Raw genomic sequence first — 26,507 nt, forward strand, 5'->3', positions numbered from 1 at the left:
AAACCGTGAACACTCTACAGGTAGCCTTGCCGACAGCATGAAGTGCAATGTGGAAGGAGGAAGCAGAACAAAGAATATTTGGCCCACTCAGCAGAGTACAGGGAAAGCAATTCTGAATCGTATTTAGAAATCTGATAGTAGTGTTGTAGTTCTGGTCATTACCACTCACTTAAGAGATTCTATGTTTGTGTTTCTAGTTAACGTTTTTGTATGTGTGTTCATTCTTCTGAACAGCAGAAATATCAGTGAACGTCCAGGTTTCTGGATGTTAGAGTCAAGTATTCCATTTCTTCTCAATTTTAAAAATGGCATACATGTAAAAAAATGTTAACGAAAATGATGTTTCATAAAGAACTGGATATTTTAAGTTGAAACTCAAAAAATTTAATAAGTTATTTTATTATAGTGTTATAAATAAATACTTACACACTAAATTTTAAAATAATAGAGTTGGCTGGGCACAGTGGCTCACGTCTATAATCCTAGCACTCTGGGAGGCTGAGGCAGGCAGATCGCCTGAGCTCATGAGTTTGACACCAGCCTGGAAAAAAGCAAGACCCTGTTTCTACTAAAAATAGAAAAACTGAGGCAAGAGGATTGCTTGAGCCTGAGTTCAGGGTTGCTGTGAGCTGATGCCACAGCACTCTACCCAGGACAACAGCTTGAGACTCTGTCTCAAAATAAATAAAATAAAGTAAAATAAAATAAAATAAAATAATAGAGTTAATACCACAATAACATAAATTAATGCAATGAAATGAAAATGAAATAAACATGACTGGAACAGTGAAAAGGTAACTAAATTGTAAGGCAAAGTGTACACATAACCTTGAGAGACTAACAAATGTTTTCTTCATTTTCCGAATCTAAAAATTAAATGTCATACGTGGCTATTAAAAAGAAACGTAGATCTCTTCTGATCTACTCTATTTACAAATTCACGAGTTACACCCACCATTCTGTTATTTGATTCCTACTTTCTGCTTTCAACACTCCTGTTTTCTCCTGGCTGTGTTGTATTCTCCTGGCGAGCTCAGTACTCAGTTAGCTGCTCCTATCAGCCCTGACTTCTGCTCTTTAATTTCCTCTGCCTCCAATGCTCCTTCTCTATCAGTCTATCACTTTGGAACACAAGATTTTTGTGCCGTGAAGCAAAGATCAGAAAGAGGCTTTCACATCCAAAGGAATTACAATGCTGGGGTTATGCTCCATGAAGGAGGGTGCTTCACAGCAAACATTTTTTTTGCATTTTGTATTTTATTTGACGTAGTCAAAAACAGATGGAATAGAAGTTGTATTCTTCTAAGTGTGTGGTTAATGAATTATCCCCTCATCCTCTAAGTGCCATATTAGGAATGGTGTTGCAGGTGGAAGAGTAATAAAAAACCCTCCAGTAACTAGTTAGTATTGCCTGTGTAGAATTTTATGAGAGTTAGTTTTCAAACACACAATTGGTAGCACAGAACACTGCTACATAGAACTAAGAAAATCAGGCATCCTCAAGAGGCATTTTCCTTCTCCAGCACGCAAGGAGTTGATTTTTTGTCTATGTGTGACAACAATTTGATGGTGCTATTTGAAGGTGTCACTTTTTTTTTTTTTTTGCAACTCAGGAATCAGAACATGATTATGCAAACAAATGTATAGCATGTAAATAAATATCTTCTTAATGTCTTAAAAACAAATCAAAATTTCAAATGATAGGGGAGGAAAACAATAAAAGCGAAGCTTGGGCCAGGAGCCGGAGAACAGGTTTTCACCCAATCTCCACTAAGCATGTTAAGCGTAGAAATGTCTAAGTTGGAATATCACTCAGAACATTTTTAGGGTGGCGCCTGTGGCTCAAAGGAGTAGGGTGCTGGCCGCATATGCTGGAGGTGGTGGGTTCAAACCCAGGCCCAGCCAAAAATTGAAAAAAAAAAGAAAAAAGAACATTTCTACTTCAACTTTTTAGTCATAACAGGAATTTTATAAAACGCAGTGTCCCCAAAGGAAGCTGCTGTTTTGCCTGGCTCACATTCTGGAAACTGACCGCTCTACGAAGCAGTCCATTTCATTAAGAAAAGTAAAATCTTTTCCTTTTTTCTTTGACTCAAGGATCTTGATTCTCACTCCTTACAGTTTCATGAAACAAATCAGCTCCATTTAGCAATTGATGATCTTTGAAATATTAAGAAGTAGCTATCACAATAACTCTAATTCTCTTAATTATTACACCAGTAAGTTTAGAATTCTATACATGTCTCCAGATGTAGTCTTTCCTGTGGTTGTTATTTCTTTTTCATTTACTACTCTATGTAATTACTTTAGAGCTCACTAAGTGTTCATTGCTGACTAATTTGGTAGATTTTTTTTTCACATGAACTTTATTGAATTTAAATCTGCTACATCCCTGTTAAAAGTGTGTACACCAAGCTTGGCACATTAGGTAAGAAATGCTACCCAGACTGTACTTCCCCAGGCACTGTGGCCTTCAGGAGGATGCACCACAGTTCAAGATCTTTGATTCTCAACTTGGCATATGGAGAAAAAAAATACTTTCAATATTCTCAATATTTCGTATGTATTAAATGCCAAGGACAAACATAACATTTTAAAAGGTAGTTTCTTCATATATGATGAATGATTCTACTTTGCTGAAAAAAATTTAGAAGAATGTACTACATCCCCCTTCAGGAAGTTCATAAACTTGGCTTCAGAGCACAGAAAGGAGGGAAATCCTGAAAGATATTTGATTTCAGTTAAAGAGAAGAAAAATAAACCATCCCTGCACCACCACAGAGTGAGTGGCCAGGCCCCCAGACTCACCATTTCTCTCTTCTGTGAAGCAGTGAGAACACACAGCCAGTTGTGTCTTTCTGACTTTGTAAAATATTATCAATATTTCTATACATTTTTATTTATATCAATTAGTAATTTTTTTTTTACTTTGGAAATACTTTAGCCATATAATCATTTTGTTAGTCAGACTCTCAGAGTTCGTGCAGTGAATGCTCTTCCGTTGACTCCTATTCTATCTGGGCTTGTTATCTGCTTTAATTAGCATTTTCAATATTCATTTCCATCTTATTTCCTCCCCAAGTCCCTTACTGAGATTTTATCATCCAGCATAGTTGTGAGCAGATCTGTATAATATTCATACTGTACAAGCATGTCCTCTACATGCCAGGTCAGGGCAATCCTTGAAAGCCACCAGGCATAGCTCTCCTATTACTATCTTGCATGAATCAATTTTGAAATCTATTCAGGGATTATACTAAAGACTTTAACACCCAAATATATTCCTGTGTCTTGAGGATTTTCATGTTTGGACGTCCATTTTGCACACAGAACAATGAGGGAAGAAAGTGTCCTGATCACCAGTTAGATCAGCTATAAATCAGCAGGCATTGTAAAGTCAGCAGCAGAACTACAGTTTGGGTAGAATTTCCCAACAACCCATCCCATAGAAAGTAATAACAATGGCAAGGGAAAATTCAGGTAAGACAATATTACAGAAACTGAGAAAAATAAATAAGAACAGAGACAAAGACTGCTCAAAGCAGAAAAGCGGATAGGAGTCCCCGTTTCATTCCCAGAGGCTTCCCTTTACCTGATTCTTCTCTCTTTAGATAGGGCTATGCTCCGAGGCCCTTAAGTTAACAGTCTTGACACTGAATTCCCTTATGCAGCCGTCACCTCTGCATGTTATATTTTTTCCTCCTTATTCTCTAATGGCTTGTGTGTTCCTACTTACACCGTAGTTGAAAGGCGAATTCTTAAGCTCAGTGGAGTACCAGAGATGAAGGTGACACTGCTTAACTTCAACATTTGATTTATCATCTTTTAAAAAAAATTTTCTAATCTAGGATTGGATTTACATGTTTTCAGTGTTGCCTATTATCAGTGGTAGGGAGCAGTGTAAAATGCAGAAAAGGTGAAGTCCTAAGGCCAATAGAGCCATTGTCCCCTGCAGCTGAGACAAGTTTAGTTCTACTGCCCTTCATTAGGCATGGATGATTTATATATGAACAATGGGTAGAGCCAGAATGTATCTTTACTGGGTTTCTTTCACTTAGAAACCAGCACAACTATGGGCTTTCCCTTGGTAATCTGCAACGTGAATTAAAGCTCTCTCCAGGCATCTGATAGATTCCCAGATACGCCTGTCTGCTGGGCAACATTTTGAGAAAGAAGTGGCAAGACAGAAATCATTGTTGTAGTGAAAATGAAGTTGCTTTGCTGTAAATTCCTGAGGATGAGTTAAACCAATTATGTTGACAGTAAAGGATATTGTTAGAGAGGCATTTTCAAAGAACTATGGTTGATACATCCCATGATTGCTCATTCATCTATGGGTTAAGGTTATAGTCAAGTACAGGCAAACTGGCAGAGGTTTAAAAAAAATGCCAACCTATTCTGAGACATAAAAGGGAAACTAGGATGGAACATAAAATCATTGGAGACTGTGAGGAGGTCAAAGAGTTCAACAGCAAGATTGTGGTGGTGATGGCTATTAATGGGGATGAGGGAGAAAGCAGGCCCAGAGTGCGGTGACCATGACCATGTGAAGGAAGTACATTGGAGATAAGGACTTAAGCATAGGTAAAAGACCCGTGTGGAATGGATCTTGAGTAGCACATTTCCTGTATGCAATGCAACCAAGTGACAATTTACTAAATGGGGCGTGGGAGAGAGAGGCAAACCCTGCCTCTGGGTGCTCTTGGTGTATGAGAATGGGATGGGGAACTTGGCAGACCGTCACCATTCAGAAGGAAACAGGGAAAATAGAAAATAGCAGCTGCATGTAAAGAGAGAGAGAGAGGTGAGGATGACTCTTGTTGCTCTCAGGGAGGAAAATAACTTTTCGAGTAGAGGAGAACCTCCATAGTTGACCACCTCCCTACACTAACCACCATTTTGATTTTTATAGACCAGACATGCACCACATGTACTAAAGCCTTTTCCTAAAATTAGCCACCTCCATATGTTGACCAGTTTGTTACTGTCCCTTGGGTGATCAACTTACCAAGGTTCTGCTGTATTTGATTTTCTCCCTCCTGTTGTTCCCTTTCCTCTGCTTTTAGAGGATAGTTTTGTATTCAGCCATCAGAGGAGGGTTGTTAAGGAGAACCAAAGGAAGCCCAGATGCTTGTTCTGTTTGGGTTTTCCACTCTAATGAGAAGAGGAAGAAGAGTGAAAGGGGTCAAGAATGTTTCAGAGCCTCTAAAAATAGGGCTAGAAGTGAAGGGGCTATAGAGAGTCTATTTTGGTAAGTGGCTTCTTTGCAGGGCTCTGTCTCTGTTGTAAGAGTCACTGGAAAGGGAGTGCTTGCTCCCTGCCTCTGCACCTAGGTGCACTCTGTGTCGAAGTGTGCTCTCTGCATCCAGATGTGAGCATTCTGCAGCGAGGTGCACTCTGTGCCTAGGTGTGCGCTGTGCACCCAGGTGCACTCTGAGCCTAGGTGCGTGCTCTGCGCCTAGGCATGCTCTGAGCCTAGGTGTGCAGCAACTTCTTTTGCCACAGATGCCGGATGGCATTTCCCCTTGGCTCCTGTGCAGAATAATGCCCACTCAGCAGGAGCGAGGCATATCCATGCCTTCATTAAAATGCTGCTTTTTGTCCCTGTTCAGTTTGCTCCTCGTGGAATTTTCCCACAATTTTAACATTTCAAGACATTCATCAGCCTCAGGAAGAATGTTATATCTCTGGTTACCTGGGGGTGGGGGGCAGCATGCCTGATTTTAGAGACGGTTGAAAGCAGCCTATAACTGGACAACACTTAAATACGACTCCATTTATCTGTAGTTTGGGTTAGTATAAACAATAATGTCATTTACTGTAAGTGGAGAAAGAACAGATTGAGGAAATAATGCTATCAGTTTAAGCATGGATTTTGAGATGTATCTGAAACTGCTGAGTGGAGATCTATAATAAGAGATTGAACAAGTGGATTGAAATATCATCAGTCTCTTGTTTGAAGGTGTATATGAAGATCTAACAAACTCGAAGTTATTTTAAAGATAATGAAATATAGTAATCTTTCCAATATACGTGATGAATGAAGAACAAAAACATTGGAAACTCAGACATATAAGGAAAACAGAAGATTTCTTATGAAATCTTAAAAAGGAGCTCTCAGACTGGGTTATGAGTTAAGGATATCACACAAGTAAGGAAGCTGTTTTCAATCACATTGTCAAATACTAGAGAAGTGGGAGCAACTCAAAGACCACTAAGTGTTCAGTGAATTTTGAAACCTAGCATTCATGTAGCGAGCAATTTCTCTGGAAAAATGTGATACAGATGTTTAACTGCTCCAACTGAGGAGTAAGCAAGTGCAGATCATTCTCTCTTAAAAAAGAAAGGATAAACATTCTTAGATAAGATAATTGCGGAGAAAGTTACAAAGTCAAAGGAAGGTTGTATTATTATAATTCATTTTCAAGATGACCAAGTCTTGGTGGTGTTTGAAAAAACAGTAAAGAAGGAGTCTTTGCAAATATGTGTGAGAAAAGGCATGGACAAATGGTACCAGCAATATTGCCTAAGCCAGGTTATCTTGCAAGAACTTTGGACTTGAACCAAACTTGTTTTCTCTATAGAGAGAAGAGAAGTATATGGAGATTGAACTTGTGTCCTTAGTACTTCTGACAGGTAAACTAATTGCTCAGCTGATCTGTGCTTTCTAAGGCACATTAACCATTGACATAGCTAGAGTGTCTTTGGTCCCACATTGGACTATGGGAAACTATACTGTTTCCTAAATAATTTACATGCATCATCAAATATCAAATATTAGCATAATTTCATTCACCTGTCAGGTTATTGGCCATTATTGAGTGACTTTTGAAAGCAGAGCTGAAAATATCCCTGAGAATAAGCTTTGCAGTAAGCACTCTATTTTAAAATCATGTCCTCCAAAGACCTCAAGTGCAGGAATAGATATGTGTAACCACAGATATGCTAAACTATTTTCTATTTTATTGTGTCAGTTTAGTTACTGGTAATATTATATGTAAGTAAAAATATCATGCCCTATTTTCTTTGCTGTACATTTGAGCTACAATTTAGCTGACAAATGGGCAGAGGTTTCCAAGCACTACATGGTTGGTATCTGGGTATTGGAATATGATGAACTTATATTGTTTTTAAATCCATGGAGGTGCTAGTCAAATGTACCTCTGCAAATTTAGCAATGAATGCCTGGGAGTCATAAGCAGTATTACTCTGTTCATTTATGAACAAATGTGGGCTAGCAGGCTGCAGATTCTAGAGAAAGTATTAATGAATCATCCCCAGATGATCTACTGATGACCCATAGGACTGCAAAATGAATCATATGACCTATTTTTTTAATTAAAAAACACATTTTAAATGAATTATTTATGAACAAGTACAGCTGTAACCTTGATAAAATTAAACTGTTCTGGGCTGTTGAAAGGTATCTTATAGCAGAGACTATTCATAGTCAAACATGCAGAATGAATTAGTGTAGTCAGTGAAAAATACAGAGTGGTCTCTGAAGAGATGGAGATGAATGAGCCTATCAATTTACGTTGCCTCCTTGCCATATCCAGTCACCAAAGATTTGTGGGAAAATATATTATTTGGGGATATTTATAGTCTACAAATATCTATGATTCTGTCCTTCAAGTTTTATAATGTGATTATTTAACACAGTATAAGTGATAGATGTGAAGAATATTGACTATGCATCATATTTTCCTTAGGGATAGAATTAATGAACCTGGCATCTTATTTAATTCCCTTTAGCTATCTCTCACATCTGAGATAAATCGGACATTACTTGGATATTGGGAAAACAGAGGAAGTATTTTACAAATACTAGTCAAAAAAGCAACATTAGTTTTCAGATGTAAGATCTCATAATGCAGAGTGATGGTTCAGCAGGGAAATATGGCTACTTGACCGTCTAGATAATATTCCCTCAATCTATTTTCCATCATCAGCTTGTAAATTTTCTATTTGTAAAGCTATAAATTGAAGATAGTATGAAATCATTGTCTAATTTTAAAACTGTTTTTATTCAAAGGTGATGTTATATGTAGAGGTATGTGAGAAAGAAAATTTCAGAGTTAAAAAAATAGAGAAGTGAAAAATGAGAGTAGAAATAATAAGGTAAATTAAAACTGGTGGGATTCAGAGTACTTTCCTCAGTATCACCTTCTAGTCAGAAATTAGATATTCAGGGAGCTAGAAATCATTACGATAAATTACAAAGCAGAACTTAGTTTCAATCTGATACACATTGACTTTTGATATAGAAATATTTATGAAACTAAAGGATACTAAACATTAAATGTACAGTTGATATCTAGAAGATACTGCAGGTTCATATTTGTCCATCAAAATAAAAGGAATACGTGTCAAATCTATTAGGAGTAGAGTATAAATGTCTTAACACAATAATTAAGTAAGTAAGGTGAAGGCTATGTTAACCAGTTTAAAGTCAGCATTCCAAATCATATATAAAATCAGCACATTGTACCCCCAAATGCATTAATGTACGTAGTTATTATTTAATAAAAAAATTGTTAAGAGGAAGAAAAGTATTTTAAAAAGTGAATTTTACAGTAAAGCAAGTCAAATTTGTTGCTTCTCCAGTGCATATAAAGTTAAATTCACACTATACCAAAGTGTATCAAGTGTGCAATGCCATTATGCCCAATAAAACAATGTACACACACTACTTAAAATATTTATTGATGCTAATGATCTTTTGAACTTTCAATGAGCTATACAATATCTCTTCTGGTGGAAGTGCTTACCTCAGTGTGGTTGGCTGCTGACTGATGAGGATGGTGGCTGCTAAAGTTTAGCATAGACAGGGCAATTTCTTAAAATATGATAGCGAAGTTTGTTTCATCTACTGACTCTCCCTTTTAGGAGATGTTTCTCTGCAGCATGCAATGTTGTTTAATAGCATTTTGCTCACCATAGAACATCTTTCAAAATTGGACTTAATTCTCTCAAACCCTTCCAATGCTTTATCAACTTACTTTACAAGGATGACAATTAAGTTCACAAACTTACCACCATGTACTTATGTTGGTAGCACCATACAAACAACTAGTACAGTTTCATGACCTTAGTTTATCAGTGTCTCACAGCTGTGTTCATGTTGGTGTGTAACGATATCTTGCTGGGTGGCACTCATTATTATTGTTGCGTCTATTTGTGTGTGATCACAAGAATGTCAGAATTTGAATTAGAGTAATAAACAAACATTAAATTTCTTGTTAAACTTGGCAAGAGTAGAAGTGAAATCAAGGAAATGTTAGTCCAAGTCTATGTGGACAATGCTGTGAAGACAATGGATTTTCTGAGGGGAGAGAAAGTGTCATTGATGAAGAGAGGTGAGGGCAGCCAATAATGTGCAGAGCTGAAGAAAATATTGCAGAAATTTATCCAATCATGGCTCAAAATTTTCAGCTGACTGTGAGAAGCATAGCAGACCAAGTAAATATTGATAGAGGAACAGTTAGGAAAATGTTAACTGAAAATCTTGGCCAACAACTTACGTCTCTTGCATCACAACAATGCAACAGCTCATACTGTACTGTATAAGTGAGGGAACTGTTAGTAAGTAAATTAGTAACTACATTGGAGAAGACTGCATGCACAACCTGACCAGCCCCTGATGACTTATTTCTTTACCCAAAGATAAAGGAAATATCGAAAGAAAGACATTTTGATAACATACAGACATTAAGGGCAATATAACAAAAGCTCTGATGGCCATTCCAGTAAAAGAGTTCTAACATTGCTCCGAGGGTGGACTAGGTGGTAGCATCCATGCACAGCTTCCTAAAGGGAGTACCACAAAGTTCACTGTAGTGATTTTAGCAATGAAATATGTAGCACTTTTTCATGGCTAAGTTTGCAAACTTGATTGTCAAATCTCATATGTAATAGTCTAAATCCTTTGGTGTCATTTCAACAATGTTCAGAGCATTTCTAGCAGTTTCCATCTCAGGAAAATAATTTATTTGCTTATCCATAAGAAACAATAGCTCATTTGTTAGTTTGATGAGAGACCAACAATTCAGTTATATATTCAGGCTCCATTTCCAATTCTGCTCCAATTCCTGCTATTTCCATCACAAGTGTAGCTACTTTCTCCACTGAAGTCTTAAATTCCCTTCAAGTCATTTATGAGAATCAGAATAAACTTCTTCAAACTCCTGATAATGTTGACATTTTAACCTCCTGCCATAAATTACAAAATATTATTAGGAACATCTAGAACGGTGACTCTTTCCAAAAGATTTTCAAATCACTTTACCCAGATGTATCAAAGGAATCTTCATCTTTGGCAGCATTAGCCTTATCAAACTTACTTCTTAAATATTGTAATAAGACTTGGAAGGCAAAATTGCTCCTTGATCCAAGGGCTGCATACTGGATTTTGTGGTAGCAGGCAGGAAAACAACACTAATATCCATATGCATCACTGTGAGAGCTTTTAAATAACTGCTCATTTTTATTGAACAGTATTATTTTGAAAGAAATCTTTTGTTCTGAACAGTAGGTCTCAACAGTGGGTTTAACATGTTCAATAAACTATGTTATGAATAGGCATGCTGTCATTCAAGCTTTGTTTTTCCATTAATAGAACATAAGCAGAGTAGATTTAGCATAATTCATAACAGCCCTAAGATTTTCAAAATGGTAAATGAGAACTGGCTTCAATTTAAAGTCACCAGCTGCACTGGCCCCTAACAAGAGGGTCAGCTTATCATTTGGAGCTCTGAAGCCAGGCTTTCTAACTATGAAAGTCCTAGATGGACTCCATCCATAAAAGCCCAGAAAAAAACTTTTGTTAATGTAGCTGTCTTTATCAATGACCTTATTTTGCTGTGTAAAATCCACTCCTGTGGTAATGCACACCAATGTTTTCAGAAAACATAGCCCAAAATTTCAGAAAAAATGCTTCTTTAGAAAGTGGCCACCTCTTGACTGAGAAAGAGACGTGCAGGGAGGGCTGATGCTCCTTTGGTAAACATGCAGATCACATCGCCCTCCTATAGCCTCTTGCTCTGGGAAAGCTGTTCCTTTCCTCTCTCCTGGAAGCCCTCTCTCCTTGCTACAAGCTTGAGCAAGACGGCCTTATACACGGCCATTGTGAGAAGTTGTTCTGAAGTTGCTCCGCCTGCTGGCAGCCTGGAAGGTCCCTAGGACCTACAGGGTACACCCAGTCCCCTCTGCGCAGCTGGGTCTCAGGCCTCAGCCCTTGCCCTTCCTAGCCATGGTCAGCCCCACCACCCCAATCAGCCTTGCCATGCTCCCCTCCCCTGATCATGGCACTCCACAGAATCCATTCCAGCCACTCCCACCAGATCTGGGATCTTCCCGGAGTGGAATCCTGTGCACCCAGTGTGCAGGTCAGAGAGGGTAGTAGCCCTGAGAGGCCCACTGCGCTTCCCCAATCCCAAGTCATACTATCTATGTATAATGTGAATTCTTAATTTTCTCTGAGAATTTGGGCCAAAAAGTGTGCATTGCATATGGCAAAATATGGTGTCTCAGCCGGACCAGCTGAATGACTCTCACACCTCCCACAGCAGCACTTGCTGTTTCATCCTGCACTTTTATGTTATGGACGAACTTCTTTGCTTAAACCTCATAAACTACCTTCTGTAAGTCCAAACTTTTCTTTTTCATCTTCCAAATCTTTCTCACTAATCACAGAATTGGAGAGAGTTAGGGCTGTTCATTGGATTAGAGTTTGGTTAAGACACGGTTATGACTGATTTGATCTTTTATCAGCAAGAGGTCTAGATTTTGGCCTCTCCCTGTTCTCAGCACGCCTTCCTCACTAAGGTCAATTATCTCTAACTTGTTACTTAAAGTGAGAGATGTATAACTCGTTCTTTCCCTTGAACACTTAGAGTCCTTGCAGGGTGACTGACTAACCTAATTTCAATTGTTGTGTTTCAGGGAATAAGAAGCCAGAGGAGAGGAAGAAAGATGAGAGAAGGGCTGCCCAGTGGACAGACACATACAACATTTACTGATTCAGTTTACCATTGTATATGGGTGTGGTTCATGTAACAACAAAGGTCACGGATCACCATGACAGATATAACAATAAGGGACAATTTTGAAACATTGTGAGAAGTACCAAAATGTGACACAGAGACAGACGTCAAGCTGGGAAGATAGTGCCAAGAGACTTGCTCAAGGCAGAGTTGGCACAAACCTTCAATATGTAAGCAGCACCTGTCTGTAAAGTGTAATCAAGTGAGGTGTGTCTGCGTCAGCTGAATATGTGCGGCTACTTAACACAGCACAAGTGGCGTGGTTTGCATTTTGTCCTTTATTCTTTAACAAACATGCAGGAAGCAATGACTACCTCAGTTTGCACACAGGTAAGTTGAGCCACTAAGAAGTCACTTCCCCTTAACAAAGGAGTAGGCTGGTGCTAACACACCGAAGCTCCTGTCCGGCTTCCCTGGGTGGTCCTGGAGGTTGTCCTCTTCCCATCGCCCTGCACCACTCCTCATTAAGATTTTGAAACATAAGTGTTACAAAGAGAAAGTTGTATCTATTATAGAAAAATTACATTTACACTTCCACGAACAAGATTATCATTTATTAAGCTGGCATATGTGCACATGTGGTTGGAAGATGGTGGCACATGCAGACTTATCCTGGGTGGGGTTAAATTTGTGGGCTGGAAAGACAGGGAAGTTTCTGCCGCTGCTTTTTTAGTTTTAATTTTCTGGTAATGTCTAGCACCTTTTTGTAAAATCTTAATTTGCACAGAATATGATCACATATGTTTGACATGATAAAGGTTTAAGGAAATTTTTTGTTGTTGTTGTTGTTTTGTTTTTTTAGAACTCCAGACCAGCAGACAGATTTTCTTAGGCAATATGCTTAAATCTGTCAAACTTTAAATATTATTAACTTTTAAATACTGCACAGATTATTTTAATTTGAGTTAACTAGTCATATCAATTTGATCCATATATTATAACAAATTTATATATGTAGAAAATGATAAAGTTATTAGAAGTTTTATATTTTTCATCCATGTAATATTTTCTGTAACTTTTAGTTGTTTATAGGTATACTCTGTGTCAGTTATGTCTGTTTTAATGATAATCATCAATTACAATAAATGTTTGCATAATTGACATTAAAAATCCACATATTGGGAGACATTTACATTTAAAAAATTATCACTATTAGCAATGATTATAAACCATACTATTATATAACTATAACAAGATTGTTCAGTATCAACATTTAAAAAATTATGTACTTGAAGGCTTCTGAAATAATAGTTGATAGCCAACAGAACCAGTTTCTCCTTTCTCTATGTTCATCTCACTAAAGCATACCAAGATTTTAAGAATTTTCCAAAATATGATGGTTGTTACAAAGTAATTCCCTCAGGAAAGGTCTATTTATGGTATGATCAGGCACATTAATCTTTCAGTAAGAAATGTTGATTTTAATTTATTCTCTTGCAATAATTAAGTTTATGTTGAGAGAAATATAACAGATTTATGGGTAATAAACTATATGAATGTCTTGATAACTACTCTGGACAGCTTTATTGGTCAATTGTGGTTGTTTTTCTTACTGAGTGTTTAAGTTCTATATGTGTGTGCATGTTTACATATATATATGTATGTTAATGTTGTCTTACTGGCATAGATTATTTTTTGTGTTTTCAATGCGTACAACCGAATCAAAAGACAAGCATTTATTAAAGGCTATGTAAAGATAATTCATAATCATATAAGTGTAATACAGTCTGATTAAATGAAAGCAAAATATTAATGAAAACCTTCCTGGGTTCTCTGGCCTGCGAAATATTTATTCTTTGACTTTCTTATCTATTTTCAGTCTATTCCCCCTCTTTCTTCTTTATTTTTTTATTTTTATTTATTTTTTTCTTGCAGTTTTTGGCCGGGGTCAGGTTTGAACCCTCTACCTCTGGTATACGAGGCTGGTGCCCTACTCCTTTGAGCCACATGCACCACCCCTCCTCTTCCTTCTTTTTTCATCAAATAACTTACATTATCATCTCTAATGTTTGCTAAAATGACCACAATCTTTCCTTCTTCAAGAGATGCAGTTTATTTCCTTACCCCTTGAAATTGAGTTGGCCGCATGAATTTCTTTTGCTAATTGAATATTAATAAGTGTGATATAAATTGATGAAGGTTTCTGAACATCAGTGTTGACATTTTGGACTGGATAATTCTTTGTTGAATGTGTAGTTCTGTGCACTGTGGGGTAGTTAGCAAGCAACCTGGCCTCTCCCCACCAGAGAGGGCAACCTTCTCATTGTGGCAATCAGAAATGTCTCTCCAGACATTATTAAATATCTGTTAGGAGTAGGAGAATTGTCCTGGGTTGAGAATTCTGATGTAGAATCTTGAAAGGAGCATTCACATAGTGGTTTAATCTCTCATGCTGCACTCAAATCTGAAACATGCATGTGAGCTAACCTGTTGGGGGCTGAGAGCTCACATGGAAGAGAATGAAGGTACTCTGGCCAAAAGCCTGTCAGCTGTCAGGCATGTGAGCGAGGCCATCCCATCCCAGACAACCTGCAGAGATCACGTGGGCCCTCCCAGACCAGGAGAACCACTGAGCTGCCCCACGGAATCATGAGCTATATAAACATCTGTTTTTAAGTTTTGAGGTTTTTTTTTTCCCCAGAGAATCTGCATCTGTAGTTATTTTTATTAGCCTTGAAATGTACCTTTTTTCTGATAAACACTAGTTAATAATTGATTAAAACATAGTCAGGATGAGATGGTGGTTAAAAATAGGGAGCCTTAGAGACAGACTTCCTGAGCTCATGATGGACATGAGCTATGAACTATGTTTGTAAAATTGGCCTGTTCAGTTCGCTCATCTGCAAAATGGCGATAATAAGAGCTCCTGTTTTTATATGAGTTTTATTAAACAAAGTTTTTCTAATTTTTCTTAATACATATTTCTTTATTGTCACCGCTGCTCCCGAGTTTGGAAGCTCCGTTACGCACAGATCTTCTCCCTGTGTAGCTCACTGTGTGGTGTGTCCTCCTCAGAATACATATGAGTTTCTGACCCCAAACGGAATATACTGTTACAGTGGAAATCACTTTCATAAACGAAAATGATTTTTACACATCTCAAATTCTTAACAAGCTTTAGACTGTCCAGTTCAAATTTAATAAGAAAACTAAAGAGGAGTCTGGACTGAATCCCTCTTATGCTCTAGCCCAGACACTCCAAGAGTGCTAAAATTTATCCCAGATTCCACTGCTCTGTCATTGCCCTGATGGTGATGATTCTGCCATCGCTGGGTTCTGAAGGAAATCTGCCTCCAAAGCTTGGGGAATATAAAGATCCCTGTATGTAGATATTAGAAGTGCAGGACCAGGGCTCAGCTGAGGGTTGTTGCGGTTTTCATGTGCTGTCTTAATTTCATGGTACTTGAGCTCTGCCCTGAGAATTCCATTTGCTGGTGTTGAGTGCCATTTATGTGCTGTAGGAATCTGCTGATCTCAGTTAGTTATTTCTCTGGACCATTTCTTCCTGACAATAGACTCCCTATATCTACATTTCACAAGCATGTGCATGAGATACCAATCACCTGACTTCCCTGTTTCCTGCGATGCCCACTGCTAGTGTCTCCGGATGCTGGGTTTTCTCTTCACATGTCCTCCCTTTGCATCCCTCTCTGTCTTCTTGACTCTTTTGGGACATTTGTCTAAAATTCCTCTTTCATGGCTGCCAGAAATTGTTAACTCAGCCAGGTGAAGTTCTGTTCATTTCCATAAACATTGGAATGTCCACTATCTTATCTCTAATCGCCACCATATGCCTTCATATCAACTCTTTTAAACATGATTGATTAGTTGTGTAAAGCAAGACTGGAAGATGCTAGGTAGCTTCTGATGTCATACAGAAGTGACTATGGATTAGGATTTAAATCCAGAAGATGATGTGAACTATGAATCAACATTCTTCTGTGCTCTGCTAATATCGTATTCATTTTTATTTTGTTCTGTCACACAACACTTACATTGATAGTTTGAACCAAGGTGAATAATCATTATTTATTTTATAAGTACAGTTTTGCATTATTTGGTAGGCAACAGGGTATCACTAAATGTTGTTGAGTAGAAAAAAATAAAAGTTAATTTTAGAAGGATTAATTGAGGGTAGGTTGAAGGAGGAGGAGAGACTGTGAGTAACAGGAGATTATAATAGTGCACATCTGAGGTAATAAGATCTAAGATCATGACACAAAGCAGTGAATCATTAGAAAGTCAAAGAATAAAGCTCACATTGCGTGCTGATGCCCTCTGCGTGGGTGAGGCGATAAGGAGCACCAACAGTAATTACAGATTGTCCCCAAAGAATTTTCCTGTATTAATATGTTGTTAAAATTCATTAAAATATGCTGAATTTGAGGGTTTTTAAATGTGTTATATAATATAATGAATCATCCTTTCAATTATTTTAGACCCTCACAATAAAGTTTTGGGAAAGGTATTAGAAGTTCAAAGTATTGCAGAATAATTAAAGATTCCAGGTAAGCATTTAAGTGGTTTTCATTGACCCTACAGAAGGTGATGGTTGTCTAATTAGTTGTATAGGACTCTAAGGTTGGTCACCTTCTGTCTTTTTACTTTTACACAAATGGTTCCTCTAATTTGGGATCTCCTTGACTCCTTTTTTCCATCTGCTACTTTATTTTAGCTCCAATTATAGCTCCTTTTTGAAACCTTCCCTGATCATCCCAACAAATAAATCCTTTGGTGATTATTTGTGGAAACATTAGTTTATATTTCCATTATTGCTATTGCTTATGTGTCTCCAGACATGACAGTACTTGAGCTATCTTTATTTTCACACACACACACACACATATATATATGTATATATATATTTACCACTTACAAGACTGGAGTCACCACTGTGTGAGGGTAGGAGGTAGAGGACAATGGAAATCAAAAAGAGAACTAACATTTTTGAACCTCCTGCATTCTAAATATTTTTTGTAAGTAGCAAGGAATTTTTGACCACATTTTTTTCTTTAATGATTTGTATAGCTAAGAAAAATTTTATGTGTAAGTACCTTTGTGTATTACAAGCTTCCAAGTTTCTTAAATCCCTACTCCCTCACATTGTCTGGATTTACTAATGCATGTAACTAACCTGTTTTGGGGGGGGCATTTGCGTATCATTTGTGCTTTGTATGTATGCTGTGATTTCACATAAAAAAGTCCTTGAAACCTCCTTTATGAATTTGGTTTTATAGATGAGGAAACAGAGACTCCTGGAAACTAAGTAATTTCCTTAGTATCACTCTGTTAATCTAGATGGTAGAATTCAATTTAAAAAACTACAACCACCAACTTCAGAACATTTAAACTCAAAGTTGAAGATTAACTGAAGAAACAGAAGCTATTACCACAATAACTTTTATTCCAACTGGTTGGCACACACGGTGACATTTGAGCTATCAGCTCCAAGATTGAACAGCTGGCTATTCGTGAAACCACGGCTAGTATTATGATACAGAAGTACCGCTGAGTTTGCTGAGCTTCAGTCCCCATCCCGTATGGAGTTTCTCAGGAGTCACTGCTCTGTGACATGCTACCTGTGATGGGAAGAGTGTCAGCTGCAGTAGCAGAAGTCAGGTGCTCACGAAAAGCCTGGTACATTTTGGGAAACAACAGCATAATTAAAACATGGGGAGGTGTGAAGAAGGAATCAGGTATCATTTAAGGCAGACCATCTGCACTGTGACTGTCTTCATCTCGAGAAGACAGCTTTGCTTCCAGAATCTGCGGTTACCCACACAGCTTACACTTGAAACATATTATCTGTGTTAAAAACAACTGACAGAGGCCAAGTCCCCCCGAAAGTGAGAGTCTAGTTTTGTGTTCCTTCCACGGATCTGGGGAGTTGTACTGTCACTACCGCTGACTGAGAGCTCGGCAGCAATGCTGAAAGTGAAGCTTGGTGCTGTTCTGCTGACTGAAAGTGGAAGGAAAGATAATAGAAGGAGAAGCACAAAATAACACTTTTTCCTATACCCATCTTATAAAACGTAAAGTCTGTAATGAAAGGGAAACATTTATCACTAGGCTAATATTGGTAATCAGAGTCCCTTGAGCGCTTGAGTTCAGTGTGGTAAACTGTTTTAAAAAGCTCCATAGTTAATATTTGCTTCTTTATAAAGGGAGAAATTATTCTAATTTAGGAAAATAAGCCATTGATTTTTTAATAATAATCCTAATAAGTCATTTAGGAGTTGATGACCCATGGAAATGGGTACACTAAAACTCCGTGAAGAAAGATCTGGGCATTTTTGTGCATCATATGTGAATAGTATCATGAGGACAGGACAGAGCTATATGGGAAATGAGAAGAAGGAGGAATTTGGATATTGAACTTCTAAAACATGGTTTCCTCCATGACCTAGGACATGAAGTTTATGTTAACCAGTTTGATGAGAGTATTTCAAAATGTATATGAAAACAGCACACTGTACCCCATGACTGCATTAATGTACATAGTTATGCTATAAGAAATAAAAAAAAAAAGCATGGTTTCTGATACCACAGTGCTGTTATCTTGTTTCTCTTCGAAACTCCCAGTCTTTACAAAACCTTTGGTAAATGGAACTACTTTATACAAATGTCTCACAAGACTGAGGTTTATTTGTGGAAGAAGATTCAATAATATGTTTATGTCTGTATACTTAAAAATGAAACCATCATGCACTGGACAACAAATAAGTTTCATAAAATTAAATAAGCAGGAGCATAAACTCAGTGGCAGAAAGAAGATCAGACAGAATACGCTACAACCTATTCTTACTTTGGGAATTTGCAGAATTTTTTAGAAAGTCATTGGAATTGTATAATATGGAATACCATTTTAATAAATATTACCTAGAACTCTGGTGGAACAAAGTAGCCCTCGGTGGTGAAAGAAAAAGGGAGAAGAACGACATCCCTTAAAAATGTTTTTTGAAAGACATCAGAGGATGGACTATACTTGGGAGAAAGAAGATCCAGATTTTTTTCTTACTTATTTTGGAAAAGATGTCAAACTAAATTAATTTACTTCAGCAAATTTTGTGAGATTTTTAAATTGGAATTTCTAATTAAATTGGAGTGCATAATAAATGATAATGATCTATCCAACTGAAATAAAATAAAGTCTCTTTCAATTTGGAAAGAGTTAACTGTAATCAGTTAAAGGATATTTCAGCAGATTAATTGAAATTCTAATCAGAAGTGAATAAGTACTTTGAAACGAGGGCAGAGGGCAAGATATAGATGAACAGACTAAAATACTGACCTCAAAATACATCAATCGATAAAAATAGAAAGTGTTTTATCTCCTCTGCTTCTTTTAATAACAAGGATCAGATCAAGCAAAAGGCTGCCTTTGCTCTTCAGCTCCTTAAATCAGGAACTTCAAAGAATTAAGTCTCTGTTCACATCATTAAGTGATACAGGAGAAAGCTAAGTGGGCTTCAGCCTCAGAGGCTGGGCGTCCCTTCGTCCTTGCTCATCTGGCGAGTCCTGGGACTATTTGTCTCTGTCAAGTCCGCACGCCGCAGCTCCTGCGCTCCCAGGTCCCCGCTTGGTCCACGCGTCTGAGCTGAGGGGATGCTCTTCAGAGTATTGACCACTGCGAGCTTGACAAGTTTGTCCTTTCCACAAGGTGAAAGAGGTCATTATATCCACCAGTGGAATCTACAAGGCAATTCTTAAGGAGGTCTGAGCTTGTATTTTTAGTTACACACTGGGGATACTGTGGACACAGAGGAAATTTGTAAACAGTGTGTAATTAAAAAAAATTGTTTTTACAAGATAGCTGCCAATAATGTTTGTCTTTCTAATTGCCTATATCACTAGTCAGTAATGCTAAATATGAATTTTACTGATTTATGTGAAAATGACAAAAATAATCACTGTATCTTAAGTACAATTCTCAGGAGATATTTCGCTGAGAAATCACATCCTCATATATTAACAAAACTACTACTCACTGTCTAAACAGCTCCTACATGATTGAGAAATGTAAGCAGATCAAGATAGAATATTTTCTCAGAACCATACTCAGAATAATATTAATTTTTCTCAATGATTATTGGAACACGTTTAATATCTGAAATAAAGAATTGAATCACCAGCCAGGTCTTGACCCTGACTAAGAGATTCATAGTGCAATAAAAGAGAGCCAAAGAGATAAAACAAAATTAAAATACTTTCATCACTCATTCTTGAATTATTAAAGATACTTTGTCCTCTCCAAGTGTCAACAATCTAGTGGATGCTCTAATTATCTTTTGCAGATACCCAAGAAGTATGTCACCGAAATGGATAAAATAAAATATTTGGTTTGTTAAGTTTTACCAAGATTCCAGTGACTTGCACTAATGTAGACGTTATTTTTCTAATATACATTGTTTCATAATGTATCAAGAGCAAGATTTTTCCAACAAACCACAGGAGATCTTTACTATTCCAGTGTTTTCTAAACCAGCATTGCTTGGTATTGTCGCATGTGGATTTTACATTTTTCAAATCGCAGCTGTAGTTCTATTAGTATTACACAAAACCTGTGTAAAGTAAGGTGCCCTTGCTGTCTTTCCTCACAGCAGGTTGGTGAATCTCTAGGGCACTTGCATTGGCCATGAAATATTGCACCAAGGAGCACTCCTGAAGTAATTAAATCGGATATCCAGGATAAATGTTCTTTCCTGTAGTATTTTGGGAAAACCTGGACAATTGTAATTTACTGACTTATTTATTTGGAGAGAAAAGGTACTTTCAATATGTTTGCCGAATATATCTTCATCAGTGGAAAAGCTTTCAGGATACTTTTCAGGTACGTATGAGAACCCTTTCTGTCACATCGGAACAAAATGAGACTTTTTCTCCTTTACTCTTCCTTCCAACCCCCCTTCTCTTGCACGTGCCATTTCCGTGGAAGCTGCCAATGTACGCACTGCAAACATCACACGTTTATATGGAATTTAAAATTGGACCCACACTCTGAGACACAGAGCACAAGGAATTTAGAAATAAAACTCTAAACTCAGTTCCCAACCTCTAACCTTTCACAATTACTGTAACTGAGCGCTTGTCACCTCATTTCTTTATTTGTGTTGCTATATAAGAAATGAAGAGGATATTTTTAGTTTTCGCAAATATACATTAAAGGACTTAGGAAGGGAGGGTAATCTTTTTAAACCTACTCTCAAGTATCTGTAGGAGGAGAGATAACACTGGACTGATCTATGGATAAACAGATGTATTTCCAGGTAAATAGATAGATAATTTTATTCTTCACTAATAATATTTTGTTTCTAACGGGGCATACATTTATTAAGTCTATAAGGAAAATATTCCTAATCTAAACAGCAAACACCCCTGGGAATGAACTGCCAAATGGTGGATTCTTAACTAGTGGCCAGAGTCTCCTCCGACACAGAACTTCCAATCTGCCAGGGGGAGCTCTTTGTGGGTTTACTGAAAAATAAAATTAATTCTGTATGACATTTATTTGCTAGTCAATGTAAGACATTTTAAGGATATCTGACCCAGTAGTTTACAGAAATTGAGGCAGGTAGAAAGCAACAACCAATAAAACAAAAACAAAATCTTAGCATGAAGTATTTACAGTCTTACCCAAAATGCCGTGGACAGAGCTCAGGGCTAGAGGAGCGGCTACGTGCAGCATCACGCTCTCCTGACTTCATCGGCTCTGCCATGGAAGGCAGCTCAGTAGGGAAAGAGCTGTTCATGTTTGGTTGAGAGAAGTGACAGGGCAACCCACTGTATACACATGCTCCCTGATGTCTGAGAGATTGACTTGCAAATTTTTGACTTTACAACAAAGAAAAAGCGATACACATTTACTAGCAACTGCACTTTGAGTTTTGAGTTATCTTTTCTCAATTCTAGGTTAATGCAAGTGTTCCGAGCATGTTAAAGTAGTCTAAGTGTGTTAAATACATTGATGTACAATATTTTCAACTTACACGCATTTATTGGGATATGAATCCATTGTCTTTTGAGGTATATGGTGTGGTGCCAGAACGAGTAACATGGATAAAGTATGCCCTATGAACTGAGAGAAAGGGGAGAGAAATATGAGCTGCAGCTATGGAAAGCCACCAGGAGATCTGGAAATATAGCTGGGATTTGGCAAATTTGTACTAAAGTCTCTCCTTAAAACAAGCAACTTTGGAAATGTGTTTTAAATGCAGAATATAAAATCACGGAATTTAGAGTGTTTTTATACAAAAGTGATGACACGGCTTTGAGAATCTATGTCACATGTCTATTATTTTTGAAAAAAATCACATGATGAGTAAATAGAATATATTTGTAAAATTTTAATACATCATAATTATTTGACCATGCTGAAAGTATACAGTGCAATAGTTTCCTCAACTTTCTTCTATTCTGCTTACATTTTACTGAACATTGTGTTACTAGCATCTTCATTTCATTAAATATTTTTATAAGACATAACTTTTATTTATTCTCCAAAGCTAATTGAATAATTAGTATTTTCTCTAATATAATTAATGCTGCAAGGAACTTTCTTATAGATAAATCTCTAAAACTCTATTTTGCTATGATTTTAAGGAACGAAATTTTGGAAAGTTTCAAGACTTTTTCTGTGTATCATTTTAGTGTCTCACAAAACTTTAAACACTTTAAAATTTGACATTAAACTCAGAGTTATAAATCTGATGTATAAGAATTTTGAACTTAATGAAATAAAAGTTTCACTTAATTTTGCTATAAAAATTGATGGGACTCACAAACTCCTTTTTATACTGCTAGACAAAAAAAAAAAAAATCACACAAATTCAAGTGAATAGTATTCATTTCTATTTTGTAACTAAGTTGTTTTTATTTTGAAATATTAAGGAGACACAAATGTTTCTGGTTCCGTGGGTTGACTCTGTAAGGGGTGAGTCAGGCTGTGAGCGTGCTCAGTGCAGTTGGTGTTCCTTGCACCATCAGGTGGGTTTTCACCCAGGCTTAATTTCCCATGACTTTCACTGCCCTCTGTGCACATGCAAGCTCATCAGTTAGTTCCAATTTAATAGCAACTACATGCGGTGTTTGTTTTCCATTCTTTAGATACTTCTCTTAGGATAATGGTCTCCAGTTCCATCAGAATAAGCATTAAATACTCTAATTCATCCTCTTTATGGCTGAGTAGACTTCTAAGGCACACAGGTTCTACATTTTATTAATCCATCAAATGAATCGATGGATGCTTAAGTTGATTCCACATCTCTGAAATTGTGAGTTGTGCTACAATAAATGTTTGAGTGCAGGTTTCTCTTTTTTTGGAGACAGAGTCTCACTATGTCACCCTCAGTAGAGCACTATGAAATCACAGCTCACAGCAACCTCAAACTCCTGGCTTAGGAGACTCTCTTGCCTCAGCCTCCCAAGTAGCTGGGACTATAGGTACCTGCCACAATCCCTGGCTGTTTTTTGGTTGCAGTTGTCATTGTTGTTTAGCAGGCCCAGGCTGGGCTCAAACCCACCAGCTTTGGTATATAGGCTGGTACCCTACTCACCCAGCTATGGGTGCTGAGCCTGAGTGCAGGCATCTTTTTCATAAAATGACTGATTTTCCTTTGGGTCGATACCCAGTGGTGGGATTGCTGAATTGATGGTAGGTTTCATTTCACTTCTTTGAAGGATCTCTGTACTGTTTTCCTTAGAGGAGGTACTAGCTTCAGTCCCACCATCAGTCAACCTGAGAGTGAAAGCAAAGCCTTAGTACCATTCATGATAGCTACAAGGAAAGTAATATACCTGGGAATATACCTACCCAAGGAGGTGAAAGAGCTATAAAGAGAACTTCAAAACATTGAGAAAAGAAATCACAAATGACACAAACACATGTAAAAAATGTATCGTTGTTCTGGAGCTGCAGAATCAACATTGTTATGTGTCCAGACCACCCGACATGATTTAGATTCAACTCAATCCCCACAAAAATACCATCACACTCCACAGATCTCTTCCTTTGTTTTTGAGAAATATTGAGTTAGATTTAATCTTGCTTCTCTTTCTCCTCAGAGGTAATTCAACTTCTTTGGCAAATATGTAGTTCTCCTGGAGTCAGTGCTGGGGCGTCTGAGTATAGGGCGTTTGGGTTCCTGACGGCCTCTGCTGAGCTGCAGACTATCTTCTGGTGGCACGCACTACAGTCACCTCACGTCCCTCCCCCTGCTTCCAGTCCCATGGGGTGTTAGTCCTTTGAGTGTTTCTATGAAGGAATTCCTGAATCTGGGTAATTTATGCAGAAGAGAGGTTTGTTTGTCTCACAGTTCTGTGGGCTGTACAAGAAGCCTGGTGCTGGCTCTTTTAAACAAGCTCTGGCATGAAGCAGTAGAAGAACTCACGCCACAGAGAAGGAGCCAAGCCACTCCTGGGGAACCTGTTCCCACAACCCCAGGACCTCCTCTGAGGTCCTGCCTCCAGCACTGTGGGATTTGGAGGAGACAAAGAGCCCAGCTAGGTTCACGTGGTCAGAGACTCTGAGCCCCTTGTATCTGTCACTCCTCAGTCTCAAACCCTGGTTGTTTTCTGTGCATTGATCGCACCCCAGCAGCCCTCCTTTTGGTGGTTTGGATTTTCTCTCAATCACATTCAGTCAGCAGGCCTCTTGCGGGTTGCCCTTCACTGCATTTGCAGAGAATACCCCCCAACCCAATAGTAACTGTGCCCCATGGCCAGGCAGTCTGCAAGCCCACTCTCACAGGCAGGATGCCCACGCCCAGCCCCTTTTGAGTAAGATAGAATACGATAGATGCAAGTACCTCCAAAGCATTTTGATGATTTCTTCAGGACAACTTTCACGTTGCCCGCGTCACTCTCTCACACCCAGACCCCTGAGGCTGGGCATGGAACGTGACTCAGATGCTGGAAAGCATCTAAAATGTGGTCTCAGCACCCATATCCTCTCTCTGGCTCCGTGAGCTTTCATCACATTTCTGAGAGCAGGGACAGCCTCTCTTATGTTTCACCTGTCCTGCTGCTGCTGCTTTGTGGTTTCTTTTACGTCCCGTATGTTCTGTTACTTCTGTCTTTGGCTCATGACGTCTCAAGAAGGAACAAAAAACAAACAAAACCAAAAACACTTTCTTTAAGACTGTTAAGGTGGAGATGGGTGAATCTACAAAATCTCTGCCAGCAATTCAACTGACTTTCTTATTACCGTGTGAGATGCTGCACACGGAGATCAAAAGCGCGGCCTGACAGTGGAGGGAGAATGGTGAGTCCAAAGGGAGAAAGGGGAAGGACTTCACTGCATATGGAAAGTCGCCGTCCTGTTACACAAGGAAGTGGGAAGGGGGCAACTGACGCTGCTGGTCTGTAAATGCCGGCCTTGGGGAAGCTTTGCTGACAATGGAACATCATCTGCTGCGTTTTGTTCTTGTCACTTCTAGGGACACTTATTAACTGACTGTTATTTTAATTCCAGTGTATGTGGGTATGAGTTTGTGTGGGGAGGCACACGTATAGTTTCAGTGAGTTGTAATATACTTTCAGATGTGTAAGCTATTTTATTTCTTCTTTACTTATATGTATTAGTAACATTACTAATTCATAAAAGTTGCTTGATTATTCAAATTATTAAATGTATTCATTTTATTTTCTATTTATGTAATCTCACATCTACAATTACAGAAAACTTTGTTTCCTTGTATTCAATAACTACTTCTCCTTCCCAGTTTATATCAGATTTTCCCTAATGTAATTTATAAAATAAATTAAAGAATAATAATCACATTCCTTGTTCTCTTCAGTCTCTGAAGGGAATGATTCTAGTGATTTTCTCTTAATTATAATACATTTTGTTAAATATATACATTTTGCATTATTTATCCTATTCTTGGTTTTCTAAGAGTTATTTTTAAATAATCAAAATTAGTGCTGAATTTGGGACATCTTATATGTATATATAATATGCATTGTTTTTATCTGTTAATGTGATTGGTACATAATATATATATATATTTTTTTTTAGACAGAGCCTCAAGCTATCGCCCTGGGTACAGTGCCATGGCATCACAGCTCACAGCAATCTCAAACTCCTGGGTTTAAGCAATTCTCTTGCCTCAGCCTCCCAAGTAGCCAGGACTACAGGTGCCCGCCACAACCCCTGGCTATTTTTTGGTTGCAGTTGTCATTGTTGTTTGGCAGGCCCAGGCTGGATTCGAATCCACCAGCTCTTGTGTATGTGGCTGGTGCCTTAGCCACTTGAGCCACAGGTACAGAGCCGATTGGTATATAATATTATTATATTTTGGATGATAACATAGATGAATTATATTTTAGTTTGCTGGGATAAAACCAGCTTAGTTGTAATTGTAATTGTTTTCAAAAATTATATACTTTGATTATATATTATTAAGGATTTTCTCACTTATTTTCAATATAAAATAAGGCATATAACATTTGCATATGTGCATATGT

This window comes from Otolemur garnettii, unplaced genomic scaffold (genome assembly GCF_000181295.1).
Source record: "Otolemur garnettii isolate 467f Iridium unplaced genomic scaffold, OtoGar3 scaffold00118, whole genome shotgun sequence".
NCBI classification, from domain to species: domain Eukaryota; kingdom Metazoa; phylum Chordata; class Mammalia; order Primates; family Galagidae; genus Otolemur; species Otolemur garnettii.